Source organism: Curcuma longa, unplaced genomic scaffold (genome assembly GCF_044706935.1).
Source record: "Curcuma longa cultivar G26 ecotype Majalengka, Jawa Barat unplaced genomic scaffold, ITB_CL_G26_1.1 contig_6628, whole genome shotgun sequence".
NCBI classification, from domain to species: Eukaryota; Viridiplantae; Streptophyta; class Magnoliopsida; order Zingiberales; family Zingiberaceae; genus Curcuma; species Curcuma longa.
Genome location: NW_027434718.1, coordinates 1 through 21281, shown reverse-complemented (window position 1 = coordinate 21281; position 21281 = coordinate 1). Strand labels below are relative to the sequence as shown.

Below are 21281 nucleotides of genomic sequence, written 5' to 3'. Positions count from 1 at the left end.
TTGTCATTAAGCTATTATTCTAGTTATTCATACACATTTTCTTGTCAAATCACAGTGTATATGCTTAATTATGATAGGCTCATAGTTACACTGCCATGCCAAAGACTGGGATCAAGAAGTTTTCTACTATCATGCTAAACATTCTCGTCTTCAGTTAGTTTCTGTCAATAATCCCTTTTGTTATTTTGAAACAGTGCATCTTGTGAGAATGTTGGCAAAATGGAAACAGCCTATCAAGCTGAAACTGAGGTTAGTAGACTTGCCATTGTTCCGGCCGGAATACAACTCAACATAGGTACCTGCAAATCGAAGTTCAAAGATGTTGAGAGTGTGCTTGATGCCCTGAGAAACATCAGAGAGCAATTGCTGTGCTCGATGGAAGTGTTAGTTGTCAGCAGGGGAGACTCTTACCGGGCGGCCTTCTATTGCTAAATCTTCTACAAGGCTTTAGGTAATTCTGGTTGAACTACATGATGTATATGTGAAGGGCTACTAATAAATTCGTCATCGCGGATCCAGGCTACTTGCTAATAATGCTCATCGTCTCTGATGATCTTGTTATTGAACGCAAATCCTTAAAATATTTCTCAGCTGCAGTTTATTTGTTAATTATGATCTGTGCCAACTTATCAGTTGTATATTAGAAATCCAAAGGAATGAAAATGATAAAAAAAAAGGGGTCTATCTATTGCTCGATTCCTCCTAATAGTCGTCAAGAGAGAATGTCATCTTTTTGCATCGTTAATGGATACTCCAATTACTGATTTTTGCCTTGATCATGCTCAAGAAATCCAGACCCCTTTCATCCTCCAATTAGCCATACCAATTCAGATTCAAAACTCCTACATAGCATACATTGCCTACCTAATACATCAAACAAAGCTCATTAACATATTGAATCTCATACTTTCAACACTTCTTTAAAGACATCAATTCTGGCAAGTTAAGTTAGATAGACTAGAGAAATTATTGGCTACCAAGTTTAAGTGCATAATTACCCTTTAATCCATAAATGTAAAAATTGAATTATTATTTTTATATATGAATTATGTAACTTAGTATCAAAGCCTATCTGACTACTCTTAGTATCAAAGCCTATCTGACTACTCTCTCGAATAATAGAATTAGTCGTAGTCGTCTCCCATACCCACTTAGCTCTCCTTCCCAATATCTGATGTGGGAGTTTCATTGTCTAAAGATCCCTCCCCTGGAGCACCACTTTTCTTCATCTATTTCTAGTATTTGATAGCCAGCCAGCAAACCTTGCTCCTAATCCTAACAGGATCCCTCTTGCTAACATAACACATTGTTCATTGTTGACATCTTCGTATCCATACTCCTAATGATCATCAAAACCCTACAAATTTATTTCTTGTTGTTGTTTTCTCATCCTCATGTATATATGAATCTATACCTCATTCCTAGTTTCTTAAGAGTGTGGAACTAGATAAATATAATGTTCACTTTGGCAATTATACACTCACAAGCAAGATGCCTTTTTCATATATTAGGTAGAACAAGATATTTTCAATTAAACAAGATCACTTAACCCAATATAAGAAGACTTTGTTGATTCAATATGTAAGTGGGATGAATTGTCTATATATCATTTTATTTCCAAGGATCTGGAAGATCTTAAGTGCCAACATGAAGAATTATTGATAGTAACTGTAACGACCCTCCTCCTTTCTAGTAGGGGGGGATATTACGTATACCTTATCATTATTAAATTATTGGTAGAAAATCCAATAGATAAATTCTATCAAAAGGAATATTCTTATAACGGAATAAAACAACTGTTCAATTTAAGATGCGGAAGCAATTGATATAAAAGACATAATTGATATAAGGTGTTTATTCATTTAGTTATTCATTCCTAATCCGCTGTTCCGCCGCCACACACACCAAACACTGCTCCTGTTGCCTCCTCTTTCCTAAAACTGTTCCTTTCATTTATCTGCAATATGAGGAATGCAAACTATAAGCAAAGCTTAGTAAGTACATCATCTATCACACAAAAATCGTAGAAAACTTCATAATAACTGATTGACGATGCATATTTTAAAATCATGCTTTTGAAAATTATGAAAGGAAATATCTTCAGGATTATCATTTGTTGCTACTGAAACATATAAGCTAGATAAATATCATGGCATACGCATCATAACAAGCACATGGACTAAAATCATATCTGAACTAAACATGATCTTAAAACTACTTTCACCTCAAGTTAGTAATGAACTTTTGAAAACTTATACATATAGTAAGTAAAAATAATAATCATCCTGCTGTGGGCCCGGCATTGTGCTAACTATGCGCGCATCCCTAAATAGATCCGAGGTAGCTAATCCCGAACCCATTAGGGTACTACTAGGCGATCTGAGCCTAGGGGCGATCTAGGAGCCCACCCATGGACGATCTGAGTCCAAGCACATGCCACATAAAAGTAAAATACTTTCTTTAATCATTCTTTTCTCTTTAACCTTGCATATACTAGGCGATCTAGGGCCTAGGGCGATCTAGGAGCCCACCCATGGACGAACTGAATCCATAATTACTGAGGCAAGGTAACTTATTTTCATAAACATTCTATAAGAGAAATAAATTTCCACATACATACATAAATTGCGAATAACTAAAACAATGAATTTATACATACGAACGGAACTACTTATACTGCAGGTGAGAGGTACTTACAATATCTTACTTCTTACATCATGCAATCCTACCATTTACATATGCTTTAACAAAATCAGATTTATGGAAATACACAGAAAATAACGGAACTACTCATACTGCAGGTGAGAGATGCACTTACCTTATCTTGTCTAATCATTAGGTTTTTGATGCTAGGATTTGTGAAATAGAAGATCTTCTCTGAAGTGCTCTAATGCCTTCTTTACGCGACCTATCAGAAACCATAATTTATGACTTAACCGTAATTATTAAATTAACCTGATTTAATCACTTAACCTAGTCAAGGGCTAACTCTAATCCAAATCAATTCACAATTTCTAATTAATTTGATTATTCCATTAATCCACTTTAATTAACTAGTAAACCTAACTTGATCAATTAATCAACTACTAATCAATTATCTGACTTAACCATTAAATATAATTAGTTATTAAACTAGTTAATCAATAATCTTGTCAAAGCAATTAATCATCCATTATTATTAACTAATTATTAAACTAATTAATCAAATACTAATTAGGATGATTAATTAACATGTAATTAAACTTGATTAAACTAACTTTAATTAAATTAAACCTTACCTTAATTAATTAACCTAATTAATTAATAATTCGTTGCCTGTGATCGTCTTCTCCATGCGAACAGGGAGAACAGGGGTCACGGGCGGGGCGCGGCCGGGCACCGGCGGAAGGCGTCTGGCGATGGCCGGCTGGATTGCGACGAGCTGGCTGCTGCGGCTTCGTCTTCTCCACGCGAACAGGGCAGCGTGGCCGCGGAACAGAGGCGGCGATCGGATGGCGGCTGAAGGCGGCGGCGCAGCGGCGGTAGGGCAGAGGAGGGAAACACGGCGGTGCTGGTTCAGGATAGCGTCGGTCGTCCGACGGGGGTCGCGGCGGCTGGGCTCTGGTCTTCTCGCGTCAGCGACGACGCCGGGCAGAGGGGAGCCGCGAGCGAGGCGGGCGCGGCAGGGCGAAAGGCTGAGGGTCGGCTAGGGTTCGGCCCTCCTTTAAACCCCTCTCCGCTCCGATTCTTTCGCCGGCGGAACCGGACGCGGCGGACGCAGTCCGCGCGGGCGGACGTGGCTCGCGGAAGAGGCGCGGGTCGCGCGGCGTGGAAGAGGAACAGTGCGCGTTATTTTGAGGAGTGCACAGTAACCCGATTAAAGCTAAACCATTGCTTTTTTTTACCGGTTAAATCCCATTATAACGATTACTATAACGAACCGGATTCCATTTTGGTTCACTTGGTTTACTAACTAAACGACCTCCGATTTGATCCAAACAAGTTTTGTTGGATTCGTCTTTGCAAGACAAACCTTTTTATCCATTTTATTTTATTAAACTCTCTTCTATTGTTTAACTAAAGTACTTTTATTAGAATTTTAAATCTAATTAAAATCCCTAAAAATAGGGAGAAATAATCGGGGTGTTACAATCTCCCATCCTTATAAAAGTTTCGTCCTCGAAACTTAGGGCAACCCGGGGTACTTTTATCTCATCTCCCCTTTTTTTTTTTTTGCTGAAACCATATCTAATATATAAAGTATCTTACATGGGGAAATAGTCGTATCCCAAATATATTTAATACTTTATGTAAGAGAAATATCTTCAAGTCATATTAGTCCCAACTATTTAGAGTGGAATCTTATCCCTCCATTAACTCAATACAATACTATATTACTAGTAATATTCCAACTTCTATCCATCACACCCTCAACTCTAATCTTTCAACTTGCCTACCAATAAGATATATTGATGATAATTGATACACTATGCCACTTGTCTTCTTCTCTTTGACAGGAATTTATATATCGTACTTCCCTAAACCTTTAAACAGTATTCATCGTCTTCTCGTCATTTTCTTTATTAGTCATACATGACAAGAAATGGCAAGGTAAACTTTCTATTCCAAAAATACTTCATTATCTTATTACCCTATCTAAATATATGAACATGTCTATAAGTCGAGAATTCTTCTTTTGCTATGCATAAGGGACAGATAAGGCCAACGGTAAAGTTAATATTCTATCAAAACCTTGTATCTATTTAACATGCATAACTTAATAGTCATTCTTTAGGCTAATGATAAACATGTCAACTTAAAATCATTCTCTAGGCTAATTATAATAACTAGGTTTAACTTAGCATCATTCTTGAGGCTAAAAATCATAAGCAAATCTAACCTAAAATCATACTAATCATAAAAGAAAGTAAAGCCTAAGTATACTTTCTTACTTGGAAAGCGGCAGGATTGATGCTGATGTGAGTGTGGCGGAAGGGCGGAACCTGCTCTGATACCATTTGTAACGACCCTCCTCCTTTCTAGTAGGGGGGATGTTACGTATACCTTATCATTATTAAATTATTGGTAGAAAATCCAATAGATAAATTCTATCAAAAGGAATATTCTTATAATGGAATAAAACAACTGTTCAATTTAAGATGCGGAAGCAATTGATATAAAAGACATAATTGATATAAGGTGTTTATTCATTTAGTTATTCATTCCTAATCCGCTGGTTCCGCCGCCACACACACCAAACACTGCTCCTGTTGCCTCCTCTTTCCTAAAACTGTTCCTTTCATTTATCTGCAATATGAGGAATGCAAACTATAAGCAAAGCTTAGTAAGTACATCATCTATCTCACAAAAATCGTAGAAAACTTCATAATAACTGATTGGCATGGGGAAACAAAGCACATCTAAGCCTATCTAGAGGTGCCCTTAAATTCTGTAAGAGAAACTAATCTCAACATACATACATAAATTTACGAATAACTAAGACTATGGATTTATGCATACGGACGGAGCTACTTATACTGCAGGTTAGAGGTACTTACCTCCTGCGCTAATTTCCTTATAATTCTTCCGTTATAGAAGAAGATCTTCTCGGCGATTTTTCTATGTCTACGCGTTCTTCTCGCAGAGAAGAGCGTCCTTGTAGAAGAAGTTCTTTGGAAGCTTTCCTTGTGATCCTAGGGGATGGACTCCTCGTTCTTCAGGTTTGGGGCGCCGAGAGGGAGGAGAAAAGAGGGCAACAGCGTTCTAGGCGAGAGGTGAAGGAAGGGTTTTCAAAGATAATCAAAACCCTCTCTTAAACCTCCTATTTATATTAAGTAATTCCTAGACCTAACTCGCCGATAAATAAAATTCGATTCCTTTTTTTTTTGCAACCGACTTGCTGGGCTCTTGGTTATTGGAAATATCTTAAAAATTACAGATTCTTATAGGTTGCGAGTTCGAATCCTATCTTGGATATTTTTCTTCCTATTTATTTTTGCTACTTCCGCTACTCCAAAAATTTCATAAAAATATTCTAAAATTCTAGAAAAATCATAGAATATTTCTAAAATTATTTTTGAGAATTTTTGGGAAATCCCGCCTTGGACATTTTTCCTTCTTATTTATTTTAAGTGATTTCTAAACCTAACTCACCTATAAATAACATTCCTCCCATTTTCTTCTAGTGCACTCCTGCTGGGGTTCCTTGGTCATTGGAGACCGTTTAAGGGTCGTAGATTCTGATAGGTCACGGGTTCAAATCTCGTCTAGGATATTTTACGCTCCTATTTGTTTTTGCTGTTAATTTAAAAATTCCATAAAAATATTCTAAAATTTTAGAAAAATTATAGAATATTTCTAAAATTATTTTTGAGATTTTTCGGGCGTTACACTTTGTGTGGTGTTGTTTTGATCACGAGAGGCGCAACAGAAAAGGAAGCATGATTGACACAACTACATCATCAGTGGACGGCATATTGAAGAATGACAGATAATTGAAGAGGTCATAATAGTTAAAAATTTATTTTTCTATATTTATTGCCTAGTTCTTTTATGCTATTTGATATGTTATGCCATGCTACTTTATATGTTATTATGATAATGCATAGGTTAAAATTTCTCAATTCAAATAACTAAGTGGGAGAGGGATTATTTAAATAAATCTCATGATCTCCATTACTGATTTGTAAGTGATGCATTCAAACTTGCGCGTTAGCTCTGAGTGCCTTCCTCCATATCGGATGAGTTTGTTTGCGGATCACTAGATCAAACTTCCTTTATGGATAATTATAGGAAGTTATTGTAAGATACGAGAAAATTTTAGGGTTAATCATAAATAACCCTAATTGCATAACAAGGTTTAAGGGGATCAATTATTAGGTTTAATAATTGTGGTTAAAGGTTAGGTATTTATTGGATTGGATTTCATTTGGGTTTAATAATTAAATCCATTTGCCAACCCAATTTAAACCAGCCCATTAGCCCTATCAAGCCCATTTAAACCTAGCCCCATTTATAGCCCAATTAAGTTAATTTCATGAATCAAATTAGTGTAGGGTTATAAGCTAAAGGTTAATGGATTGATAGATAAAGCTTTGAACCGTTAACCATTAAACCCAAACCCGGTTGGGAATCAACATTTTCTCCACCCGAAGCCTTCCCCATCGCAATCTTGTTTTCTCTCGCGCCCGAAGTTGTGTTCTTCTTCTTCTTCCTCAAACGAAGTGCAATCTATCTTCTCCTAACTGCGATCGAAGCTGCAATCTTCCCATTCGCCCAAAGCTTCCTTCCTTGTCAAGCGATCACGAGCAGTTTCCCGCGCGATCCCCTCTTCTTCCCTCATGATTCCTTCTCCCATTTCTGCTGAAGCCGACTCCTTCTTCCCGATCGATCAATCGCCCTCTTCACCGAGATGAACCAAGGTTGCTGATCTCGTCGCCATCTTCCAGATAACAGATATTGCAGCTAAGAGGGTGGAGAGTAGGAGGATTGGGTCGGCGTGAGCAGGAGGAAGTCAATCGGTAAGTTGGAAATTTCTTTGAATTTGTGGTTTCTCCTAGCTCTATGTGATTTTGGTCAGATGGTTGTTTGGATTTCTTTAGGTTTGGTCACGAGGGAAGAGAAACCAAAGCTTGTCCTGTGGCAAATCTTGGTTGGGGAAGAAAGGGGCTGAAGTCTAGGGCATGCAAGGTGAATTCCCTTCTTGAATCTGATTATCTCAATTTCAATAATAGGATTTTCTTGTAGCTGGTAGGCTAATTGATCGGTTGTCATGGTAAGATCTAGTGGGAGTGTTCTGTTTGATCAGGAACTTCTTGGAATCTCGATTCTGTTGGATGTGCGTAGGATGTATACCTGTTTTCATGCTTTATTTGCACATCTTTCTGAGCTTATTGCTTTATTCTTATGTATGTTGCATCCCTTATTCATGCATTTAGGCATATATTCTACATTTCCTAGTTCGGAGATCTGCTCGTGCTTTTACATGTTTCAGGGTGGAAAATGGAGCGAAAACGGGCAAAACGGAGTATTATTGAAGACCAGGCAAGACAGGGCCGTGCCTCATAGGCACGGCCATGTCTATTCAACTTCTGGCCGTGTTTCAATGGGCACGGGCGTGTGCCAAAACCCCCTCAGCAACAGCAGAGGCCGTGCCTCAAAAGCAAACCCGTGCTTCAAAACAGATTCAAGTCAGTTCATGGCCGTGCCTCTAAAGCACGGCCGTGTCCTCACAATGGAGCCAGCCTCAGCTGAAAGCCGTGCCTCACAGGCACGGCCGTGTGCAAGAACAGAAGAGCCCAAGCAGCAGGCCGTGCCTCAGAAGCACGACCGTGTCCAGCAACTCAGCTCCAGCCAGTGCGTGGCCGTGCCTCCCAGGCACGGCCGTGCCATCAAACAGAAGGAGGTCTACTCTGGGCCGTGCCTAAGAGGCACGGCCGTGCCCCAGATTTGAGAGCTCACAGCTTTAGGCCGTGCCTCACCTTGTGCCGGAAGCCAACACAAGGCCGTGCCTTCCAGGCACGGCCGTGTGCACGGAGGCGAGCTGCTACCGAACCCTGCACTATAAATAGGTCTCTTTGGAGACCTAGCAAGGGGGGGGGGGAGACTTTGGAGAGCCACCGGAGTTGTTCTAGAGCCGCCGACGCCTATTTCGGAGGGAGATTCGATGATCCATCACCGATCCGACTGCTCCAGACCATTTCCATCTCATCTACGCAGAGATTTCACTCCGAGGAAGAAGATAAGTCTAGTTTCCTGCATTTCCTTGTTTATCTTTGGGAACAAGATGTATTTCTTCTATCCTTTGGATTGTATTCTCCTCGATATGGAGTAGATTTCCCTAGATTCTAGGATGTAGGATAAATCAGATGTAATGGATGATTGTATTTGGATTTGATTAATCTACCGTTTTCTATGAAATACTGTGCATTGCTTTATGGATTTGTGCTTGTGCTTGATGATAACTTGTGTGTGTGTGAATCCATGAGGGTAGGGATTTACTATGAATTGGGAATCATTAGGCCGTATACCGGGGCGCTCTGTAAAAGGGGCAGACCTTGAACCGGGCGAGATTCCGAGGGGTTTCCTAATACATAGTTGAATTCTTATGAGGAATAGTTAGCGGTCATTCGTTATTGGGGAGAGATCTGTAAAAGGATATCCAGTGACAGTGGATAGGGTTCTTTTAGTATTTCCGGGGCGCCTGAGTGACACGGGCAGACCTTGAACCGGGCTTCTAGAACCGTTTCAAACCAATAACGAGTGACGTAAGAACACCAATGATTTAATTCGAGGATACCTGACGAGGTTGAATTGGATAATTTGGTTGACATTCCTACAATTGAACAGTTATTGAGGAAAGGTAGAGGATCCAAGTCAATTAATCCATTCTCTGAGGAGTCCGAAATCCTAGGATCGCTTCACCCATCAGTGTCACAGTCGATCCCTTTCTCCGACTTTTAGGATAAAGCACTTTAAAACACTCCCATCTCCCCCACACAACTCATGATCTATATTCTCTCCACCTTTTTGTGCTAGATTTAGTAAGTAGTTCCACGGTCCCTGTGGATTCGATCTTTTTATTACTTGGCGATATTCCGTGCACTTGCGGAAGCACATCACCAAAACCAATTGCTTAAACCATCACATAAACAGCTAAATTATCAAACACAACTACTAATACGGTGAACAGTAGTTGATACTGCACAGTGAGCTAAATTCAGAGATGAAAATCAGTGATTGGAATGCAACAAAATCTAAACAATTCAGAACCAATGATCAAACAACTAGAGACAGTATATCAAATGTTCAGATGTTAACTACAGATTAACAAATAGATCAAAATCAAATGCAATGTTCAGAAATGAAAAGAAAACACAGAATTCAGATCTTCCCTCCACAAATCAAATCCAATCTAGCAATCACACTAGATCTGGTCTAAGAACAAAAATCCAGAGAACAACACTCAGCTCAGCTCGACTGATCTGGATCTGATTCAATCGACGAAGAACAGAAACCCTCTATGTGATGTCGAACAAAGCCGAATCGAGATTTGAAGATCAAGTTGATATTCCTCAAATCACTTGCAATTAAATTCTCAAGAAGCCTCAAGAATCTTCAAAAAATCCCTCCAAATGCATTTGATAGCTTCGATCAGTTTAGATCTGAAGAACTCAGCTTAACTCATTCAACGAAACCGAGCTCTAGCGAAACCCTCACCATGCGATTCCACCTCCAATTGCTTACCAAACTGTCCTTGTAATCATCTCTGGAAGCTGGAAAACAATTTGGAAGAAGAAGATCTGGAATTAGCCGCGCGAGAACGATGAAAATCTGAGAGAAAATGGCGAAGAAGACGAAGCTACAACAACCGCGATAAAATTACTATAGCTTTCTCGTTATAACTTAGATCTGATCGCGTACTGTTCACAGCCAAGTCGATTCAGCTGGTTCGACCTGAGTCAACCCAATTCAACCAATTAGCCTGATTTCAGCTCCAATTGAATCCTAATCTTGATCATGAAGTTTTGGGTCTATCGAATTGATCAATTTTCGCTTGACTCGATCTTAATTTGGCTCGATCGTAGTTCAATTTGGATCCTACAAAAAATCAAGCTCAATTAATACCAAATTAATCATTAAATCATAAAAATTAGATTAATCATCCAAAAATACATTATGCCACAAATACAATCCAATTATATCGATGAAACATTTAATTGTTCACACAAAAATCCAAATGAACCATCAGAATACAATAACACTCTCACTCATCAAGGCACCCAAATTGGTCCATATAAGCAACTGCGACCAAAATCCTATATGCAACTTGAACGCTCATTCTATGAAGCTTGTTCACACGATCCAAGCTCCCGAGATGCTACTACAACGTCGAGACGCTTCAACGTTAAGGCAACCTCCAACCTTTTTGTCGGTAATAAATAGGCTTTATTTTATTTGACTTTTATACTTAATTTATAGGAATGGTAAATGTGTTACTGTTTCTATCTTATTTATAAAGATGAGACTCTTTCTTGTTATGAGAAAGAGTTATTTAGTGGAGTGCCGAATGAAAGCAGTCAACGACTGCAGGTCTTGGAGTAGCAACTAGAGGTTGTGAACCAAGTACAATTAAAAATTTCTTTAATTTTGTTTTTACTTATTACTTTTTGTTGTGTACTTTGTGTTCACTAAATGAAATTTTTGTAAATGTGTAAAAAAGCGATAAGCGCTATTCACCCCCCCCCCCCCTCTAACGCCCTCACTGGTCCTACAAAACCTTCCAAAATTATCGACGCAGCGCTCATAAACCACGACCATGACAAACGTCATGGCCTACTCGTGGCAAATCATGGAGGCAAAGACAAGGCCCTGTCATGACCATGATTGGTGTCATGACCGTGACGGGATCAGGATGAAAATCACAATCATGCCAGTTGGCACGGCTACGGCATAACCGCTTTAGGATACCTGGTATGTTGGCTGCAAAATGGCACGGTTTATAGGAGTCATGCTTACCGATAAAGGCTACTAGAGGCCATGTTATCGTTTCATTTTAGCATAACTTCGCTTAGAGGAACACACTCGCATCATGGACACTGTCAGAGCATGTTCCTTGCTATAAACTCTTATTCCAAGGTTTTTTATTTTAATTAAGCTCTGATTTCACATCCTGTCAATCAAAAAATAGAAAGTGCAGTTCTCCGAATTAAACTAATGCAAATGATGCAAAAGATATGAAAGCGTGCAAAATAATGTCAAAAACTCTATATAAAACACACACATTAGTTGTCAAGCTCTTCGAGTGTCAAGATCGTCGAGTGTCAAGTGTTGATCTCATTGAATGTTAAGCTCGCCGAGTCACCGAATCACCGAGTGGGAAATTGAGACACCAAGGTCTGTGTTTGATGCGGCTTCTTTAATACAAATTTGTCCCCTTCGACTATGCTTTAAGGTCACGCTGGACGTCTATTTTTTAGGATAATGGCACAATCGTGTACACAACCAAGCACTGGTTGTTCATTGTGAACTGAGTAAGTACTCGAACACTATCACCAAAAGAGCTATCAAGTAAAGTGCTCAACAGAGAGAAAGAATGAAGTGAACGAACAAAGGTGGATGAATTCTACATTTTCATCTACCTATCTGCTCATAATCTCATCCTCCTTATATAGCAACACCAAACCTTGATTGCTTTGAATGGTCGAGTAATGGTCATTCATTACCTCCATCTGTTGGGCCGTAATGCTAGCAAATGACCATCAATGGTCGATCGTTTCACATGGATGATTACGGATTCATCATTAATTATTGGCAATTTCAGATTCGGCACATTAATACATATGTTATACTATTGAGCAAGTAAATGGATTTGATTGGGAAAATGTAAGTTATTTGCTTGGGTAAATTTTGCCTCAATCAATTTGATATTCGATGAGCGCAGGTTGTGCTCTCACACGAGTCACCTAGGTTCAATATAATTCAAGCCTTGAATTTGCACACCCCATGTGAGCCCACATATGAGAAAGAGTCTCTCCCTATACGTGTTCACAATTTCAACAGTTATGATTCAATATAATCAATCATCTGACCACTTATTCCCCAATATAGAACTAAACTCCCTTTCACAATGAAATCTCCTTTCATCCATCCCTTTTTCATTCATATTTTTCCAACATCTTCTTCACAACTACCCTACTTGGGTTGCGAATTGACGAATTTACCACTGGAATGTACCACAATCCACCTAAAATAATAGATGTTGTGCACAAGATGTTTGCAGTCTATTTTCTAGGAGATGTTCCCATGCCACATTAGAGCTGCTAATAATATTCAATGTTTAGCCACCCTCTAGGATAAGAGTAAAGCAGGGGCGGAGCCCATGTGGGCCCAGTGTGGGCAACTGGCCACACTGGGCTCGAACAAAAAAAATATTAATATTAATATTATATATTTTTAAGGTTGTTTTTTTTGCCCTAATTGCTGTTTCGCTCCTTCTCATCGAACGAAAACCGACGCCTCCCTCCTCCCGCTGCTGCAGCCGAAGCCCTCCCCGCAAGCCTCGCCGCCTCTGCTCCGCCCTCTTAAAAGTCGCGCGAGGCCACCAAAACAACTGAGCGGAGGGACAAAACCTCCCTACGAAGACCGCAGAAGCTCCGGCTGTTGCTGCGGAAGGCGGCACCGAGCCTGGCTGCGAGAGATCGACGCTGCCATCGAGAGAGCAAAGAACTCGCGGAGAGAAGGCGGCGATGGAAGGTTTTGGGGCCGGCGAGAGATCGGGGAGAGATTTGTAGAGGAGATCGGAAGCAAACCTCGAGGAGTCCGTTGGAGGAGGCGGAGGATTCGAAGTGAGGAAGCCACATATGAAGTTGATGTAAGAATGCTCCCCTTTCATAGTTCAGACTTTGCACTTACCGATTGAAATGAATAATATCCATGAAATTGCATCTTTTCTCCTTGCTTTCAGATGAAACATGTAGTTTCTGCTGCCATAGCTATTAAAGGACTTGTTGGTCTCTTCTATTAATCTTCAGCAGTTCTTTTGGAGTGTATCTGCTGGTCAGTAAATGTTTTCTTTGTTGCTGCTATTCAATAATAGCCTTAGTTCTTGTTTCTATTTGTAAGAGCAGGTTGATTGTAGAAAGTATTTTTTGTTAACTATGTTTGGAAGGTTAAAAATCTGTTTGCTGATCATTGTTTTTTATTGCTGCCATAGCTATTTTTTTCTTCTTCTAATTATGTTTATGTTTGCTAGATTGAATCTTGGAGCAACCAATACCAGTCATATCTTGGGAAGAAAGCTGGCCAATTGAGGGTAGACTCTTACCCCCTTTTTCTAATTGTTAATTTATTATTTATTTAAGTGTGATTGTTGTTTATTTATTGATTTTAGGAAAATATTATGTCAACAATGCATAGATTTTTCAAAAGGAAAGCTCTAGAATTAGAAGAATAAAATATTGGAGATGCCACAGTTGAATTTGATTTTTCACAATTACCGACAGATTCTGGATTAAGGATTCCAATTTGTTCTTATAATGCTAACATTAGAGATCAAGTTCGAATGATATATTTGCAAAAAGGTTCATGTCAACCTTCATGTTATGAATTCCCAAAATGAAAATTTGGAGTAAGTCAATTTAGACGGTTCAATCCTTCTTGGTTTAAGGAATTTGATGATTGGTTGGAATATAGTATAGAAAAAGATGTCGCATATTGTTTATATTGCTATCTCTTAAAAACAACTAAAGGAAAACAAGCAGGAGGGGAGATTTTTGTTAGTGAAGGATTCACAAATTATATTGTTGCCCACACTCGATCACTATCCTAGCTCCGCCCCTGGAGTAAAGGGTCCATGTAAGAGGACTCGAGGGAGGTCGCGTCCCCCCAAAATTTTTACCCTCATATAATATATTAAAATTTTATTTTATAAGAAAACAAATTTGTAGATCTTTAATATTTACCCCTTGATTTTAAAAATTTATTATTTTATTTTTCTAAGTTTAGAATGGTGCATTTGCTACTAAGCAGGAGCAATGAAAGATATTACGCCTTCTCATTAATGTATTTATTTACTTGTTGAGAATATGAAGTAATGGAGCTCAAAAGTGAAGAGCTTGGGACAACATTTGAAAACAGTTGCATTAGATAGATTAAGAATAACATCAAGGTGTTGTGATGGTCAATACAGATCTATTCTTTCATAGTGCATGATTACCTTGTTGATATCTGTACTATAGTCGTTGTTTGATTCATGGCTTGATCTTACCTTTGTCCTTAATATGATCCTACTACCATCAATACAGTGTTCTTAAGTGTTGTTTATCTATGTTGAATTTATCATGATTGATATTGCATATACCTTGATGTTGTGGTAGTTAGCGGTTGAACTATGCAAATAGCATGTTGTTGTTGTTAACTCTCACTGCACAGGTTGAGTGAGAGCATTATAGCACTGCACAGGTTGAGTGCTACCTCACTGCACAGGTTGAGTGAGAGCATTATAGCACTGCACAGGTTGTGTGCTACCTTACTGCACAGGTTGAGTGAGAGCATTATAGCACTACACAGGTTGAGTGCTACCAGGACTAGCTAGATAGCTCTGACTATACATGCATTTATTGTTGTTTACTGCATTGATAGCTGGTACATTTGTTATTGTATGATTATGCACTTGTTATATAACTGCTGCATTTGTATGACATACATGATGGTTATATTAGTCTTGCTCCTGTAGTATCATGTTGGACTATATACCTTTGGATATCTATGTTTATATTCCTTTGATACCTTATCATATTGTGCACTTTTATCTAGTACCCACTGAGTATATCTGATACTCACCACCCAGACCCTAGGGTTTTTCTGTCTCCCCAGGTAACAGACAAGTTTACTTGGAGCTTGGAGATTGGCCGGCTGCTTCCGTCTCACACCCGAAGGTTTACTATGTTTTGGGTTTATTCGCGGACAACCGTAATTCGATATGGTTGTACATGGATTTTATACACTAGTGGTTATTCGCTTTTCTTGGCTTTACGATTCTTCCATTACGTGGATTTTCGATTTCATTTTGGTGTTGTGCATGCGATGGTAGTGGTGTGGCCATGTAGGCTTTGTATTATGACTATTGTGCATTTGTGTGATGGTTAAAGGACGTGTAGTCCTTATTCCAGCCGCATGTGGCTGAGTATTTCTTTTTGTATTTAGGAAATTGTCATGGATACTGGGGAGATGCTGTCGAAATTTTTAGACGGCCTCCCGGGTTGTGACAGGTACGCCACCGTCTCAGTTCGCCGTCGCAAAGCTGAGCCGAACTTCCTCCTCTCGTGGCAAGCTCCACTAGGGAATAGCTGAGCCGAACTTCCTCCTCTCATGGCATGCTCCACCAGAGAAAAGCTGAGCCAGACTTCCTCCTCTCATGGCAAGCTCCATCGGAGAAGAGCTGAGCCGGAATCCTAGCTCAGGTTTTTTTTGTTCTGCCCGCCGCCTAGTTTTGGGTTGCTGTCACCGCCGGAACATCGTCGGATTGGGTTGCCATTGTTGTCCTTGTGTTGCCAGAGCCGTTGCTGGAAAGGAGCCGTTGTCAGACCCGCTGCCGGACCCGCTATTGATTTGAAGCTGTTATCGGAGCATATTCAGTGATTCGAAATCATTTTCGGTCACCATAAGTTGCTAACGAAAATTAGGGTTTACTGTCAAGAGCTTATGAAACGATAGGAAATTATTCCATCTATGGAAAGAGTTTTCGACTGTAATCAGAAATAGTTTCTGATTATTTGTCCTAAATTGACTATCAATGGTTGACCACCGAGAACTACATTGAGAATATGATTCTCAGTGATAGTTAGAAAAGCCCCGGAACGATCGCGATAAATGTTGTTGCGTGGTTTCCGGAATAAGGCTTCTCTTGATTCAATCGTCATCGATCATCGACTAGTATCGAAGACGATGACGTAACTCGTGACTTCTGAAGCCGTCTGGACGAGAGCTTGGTGTGGATCACCAATAGAGGCAGGACTCCGACGAGGACCACTCGATTAATGCCAACACCATTTAAACATCATCAATGAGGTACGTGATAACGGGCATTTTTACCTATTTAATTAGATTTATTTGGACTGGTTTGATCATATTTTATGTTAATAAATTGGATTTTGGGCTGATTAATTATCGTGGATGAATTTTTGGTCTTTATTATGATTTTTCATTAATTTATAAGAATTTATGGATATTAATTTGTGTGTTTGATTTTGACAGGAAATTAGTGAAGATAATTATATTTGGAGGTTCAAATTGGAAGGAAAATCAACTTGACTCAGCTTCAATTTGGTTCAATCAGAGTTAAAATTGGATTCAACCCAAACCAAGTTAGATTCAAGCCTAATTTCACTCTATACACTCGGTTCAATTGAAATCAGCCTATCCCAAATCAAATTGAGGCAGCCAACTTCTAATAGGTTCAACCGGTTCAGAAGGTTTAAAAAGGATTCAAATCTTATTTGATTCAAATCAAATCCTAATTGATTCAGCCCATTGCTATTCAACAAGCCCAGCCCATGTTATCTCAGCCCAAATTGGGATTTAGCCTGTCCAATTAACTAGCGGTTCAGCAGCGCCGGTTCAATTCGATTTCATTATAGCCGACTCAAGCTTCGATTCAAGCGAGGTTTAAAGGCGAAAAATCAGCTCAGCACAGAGAGGAGGCTCTCGAGCTAGGGCACTGTGCATTCCTCCTCGCGCGATTTTTTCCCCTGTTTCCACCGTTCTTCCTCTGTTTCCATCGTCGGCGAGCCTCCTCCACTCCATTCCGTCATCCTCTTCGCTCGATTTCTTGATCAGAGCCGAGCGGCGCCGGCATCTCGAAGATTTCCTTGTCGCCGAACCTCCGCACCTTCCCTGTCGCTTCGCTCTCCGCTGTTGTGAGGGTTCTCCAACTGTGGATGGCCGGCGACAGTCGCTCCCCCACGTCCACAGAACCTCCGATAGGTAACCGGACCTTGGTGACGATTGTAGCAAGGACTCCACACCGGGCTTGGTCTGCGATTGTAGATAAGCACCTCGGATGGCTTCGTTCTCTGTCGTCACTGGAAAGGGCAGGTAAGGGTTTTTATTCGTGGTTTCTAATCCCTGGCGGCGATTTGTAGTAGGGAAAAGAGCTGCAGGCAAGGGTCCAAGCTTCGTCTGCTTCGACTATTCCTCCCGATAACCACCCCAGTGAGATTCGCTTCCAACGGCGCGAGGTTTCTTCCATTTTGCTGGTTTCACTTGGTGATGAATCAGGGAATCAATCTCCTAACCCTAGCTATCAAATTTCTATCTCAATCATCTGTTCTTGTTCTCTGTTCTATGCTTTATTCTCTGGTTTTTTTTCTTTAGTGTTCTTGTTTTGATTGTTTCGTTCACAGCATAAACCCCCCTTTTACACTGTAAATACCCACTGAATTCACCCTAATACTTAGCACTAATTCCTAATTCTTCTTAATCCTAACCTTAATTGTATCCCTAATCTCTAACACAACTTCTGATGTTAATTTATTCTTTCTGTTTGTTTTAGTTACGGTAGTGAAATCAAAACCCCCAAGTTGTGTTCCACGGTTGTTGATTTATGTTATCATGAAGTTGTTAATATGGTTGGGTTATGTTAGCATAAAGATTGTTTGGGAATGTGGATGTTAGATTTGATTTTGTGGATGTGCTATCTGTGGGATTGATTATTAATGTAACTGAATGATGCAAGTTGATAGCATGAAGTGTAGCCGGTTGAGAGTGTTTAATTTGTTGATTCATGTGCACATGAGTGGAGTTGTGGTTATGGTGAATTGTTGAAAATGTTCTGTTGAGGATTGTATGTGGATTATGTGATTTGTTTAATGTACGATGTATGCATGTAGGTTGTATGTGGTAAGTTGAACTTGTAGTGATGGTTGGAAGAAAGTTGTAGCTAGTTTCATGACTTGTAGAGTATTTATGATCACATGTAGATGAATTTTGTAAAGTTGATTCATGTTCAAGAATAAATTATTTTGTTTGTATGCTTTGTGTATATTAGTATGATGTATTTGAAGATTGTATGTTGTAATGTATATTGTGTATGTTGCATGTTGTAGAATTTATCATGTATGTTTGTATATTATGTACAAATTGAACTCCATGTTTGTATAGATTTGAATAAGCTTGTGAATTGGGGAATGTGAATTTGTAAATTGTTTGTGTTATTGTTATGTAGATGTAGTGTGAATTTGTGTATGTTGGTTATATTTATTAGAAGTTAGTTATATTTATTAGAATAAATCTCCTAGAATAGGTCCATAAACCTACTATATAAAGAGGGGCTTGTATCTCTTAATGAAATAAGATTTCTTTCAGATTATTTCCTGTTAACATGGTATCAGAGGATTAGAGCATTAGGGTTCACCTCCCTGCCTTCGGCTCACGCCTCCCTCCCGGTTCGGCGCCGCTCCACCTCGAGATTCTGAGATTGTTCTCTAATCGCGATTCTGAGATTGTTCGCGATTCTGTTCCTTCGCCGCCGCACGATCGTCTCCGCAAGTTCTTCGACGCCGTCCCTTGTGGTACGCCGTCCCCTAGCATCTCGTCGCATCCAGAGCAGTCCGCCGCCGCCCGAGGCCCTGTTCCTGGAGCACACGAAGCCGGTCTGCCCCCTCCTTTGCCGCCGCCGCGTGTAGCCAGCCTCCGTTTTCCTTTGCCACAGCGCCACCTCCTTCCTTCTTCGCCATCGCACCGCAGGATTCTGCCGCCACTTGTCCAGGTTATTCCTATTCAAATTTGTTTGAACGCGAATCAAATCTGCTTCATTCACGTGGTGGCGATGAGATCATTGCAGTAGTTTTTGATTGGTCCTGGATTTCTAGTGTGGTTGACAGATTCAGGGTTGTAAAGGGAATAGGGCTGATTTACAGATTCAATCTTGGAGTGGCAGAACAGAACTAGCCTAGGATTTCTTGCAGTGACATCTCTACTCTGAATTTTTTGTCTGACCTAGGTTTGCAGGAGTCGCCACCAGATCTGCCCTACAACAACACCCTAAAATTTTGTTCCTGTTCCACTTGTGCTGCATCTGTTCGCAATTTCTACCTTCTGTTCAGAAGAGCGCTACCAATTGCTCTTTGCTGCCTTTCGACATCAGTATCTTTCGCTTCAATCAGCCTGGTCCTGTAACAAAAGATTGGTTTCATTCTTCTTCAAATTTGGTATTCTCCACAACACTAAGAGTTATTTGGCTTCTTTTGTAAATCAAATTTTATGGCTGAACATAAACCTTCTATCGTGATGGATATGGTGCCTGTGGTATCTAAAATTACGGATTACAAATTAAATGGTTCAAACTATTTGGATTGGAGTAAAACTGTCCGTCTTTATCTACGAAGTATTGACAAAGATGGACATTTGACTGATGACCCGCCTCAAGATGATTCAAAACAGACATGGCTTAGAGAAGATGCTCGCTTATTTCTTCAGATTCGGAATTGTATTGATAATGAGGTAATTGGTTTAATTAATCACTGTGAATTCGTTAAAGAATTGATGGATTATCTAGATTTTCTGTACTCGGGAAAAGGAAATCTCACTCGTATGTATGAAGTTTGCAAAGCTTTTTATCGTGTGGAAAAACAAGATCAACCTCTGATTAATTATTTCATGGCTTTTAAAAAGACCTATGAGGAGCTTAATATGTTGCTACCCTTTAGTCCTGATGTGAAGGTTCAACAACATCAAAGAGAACATATGGTGTGGATTATTCTGATACTTTTTCTCCTGTTGCAAAGTTGACATCTGTTCGGTTATTTATTTCTCTTGCTGCTACTCATCATTGGCCTTTACATCAACTTGATATCAAGAATGCTTTTCTTCATGGTAATCTTCAAGAGGAGGTGTATATGGAGCAACCTCCTGGTTTCGTTGCTCAGGGGGAGATGAAGCGAGTTTGTCGTCTTAAAAAGACTTTGTATGGTTTGAAACAAAGTCCACGTGCTTGGTTTGGAAAATTTAGTCAGGTTATTGAAAAGTTTGGTATGAAGAAAAGCAAGTCTGATCATTCTGTGTTCTACAAGCAATCAGGAGCTGGTATTATTCTATTAGTTGTGTATGTGGATGATATTGTGATTACTGGTAGCGATACTATGGGAATTTCATCTCTCAAATCTTTCATTCTCACTCAATTTCATACAAAAGATTTAGGGGTATTAAAGTATTTCTTAGGTGTTGAAGTAATGAGGAGTAAAAATGGCATATTTCTATCTCAGAGGAAATATGTTCTTGACTTATTAACTGAGACGGGAAAGTTAGGGGCAAAACCTTGTAGTACTCCAATGACTCAGAACGTGGATCTTACAGTAGATGGAGAATTATTTGAATATCCAGAGAGATATCGAAGGTTGGTTGGAAAGTTGAATTATCTTACCTTGACTCGTCCAGATATTGCATATTCGGTTAGTGTTGTTAGTCAGTATATGTCATCTCCAACGGTTCATCATTGGGCAGCATTAGAACAAATTTTGTGTTATTTAAAGGGTGCACCCGGACGAGGTATTGTATATAAAAATCATGGGCACACTCATATTGAATGTTTTTCAGATGCAGATTGGGCAGGCTCCAAAATGGATAGAAGGTCTACCTCAGGTTATTGTATCTTTGTTGGAGGAAATTTAGTATCATGGAAGAGTAAAAAGCAAAAGGTTGTGTCACGATCCAGTGCAGAATCAGAATACAGGGCTATGGCACAGTCTGTGTGTGAAATAATGTGGATATATCAATTGTTAACTGAAGTAGGACTCAAAATTTCA

At 39.6% G+C, this 21281-nt stretch overlaps 1 long non-coding RNA gene across 1 annotated transcript; it reads right to left on the bottom strand.

The window, feature by feature from the left end:
- Positions 1–1881: 1881 nt before the first annotated feature.
- On the bottom strand, positions 1882–3685 carry LOC141819457 (uncharacterized). Its single transcript, XR_012601069.1, has 3 exons — positions 3279–3685; positions 2819–2908; positions 1882–1957 (listed from the first exon to the last, which is right to left on the bottom strand). It is a non-coding gene; the product is annotated as an uncharacterized LOC141819457 (long non-coding RNA).
- Between the last annotated feature and the right edge of the window lie 17596 nt (positions 3686–21281).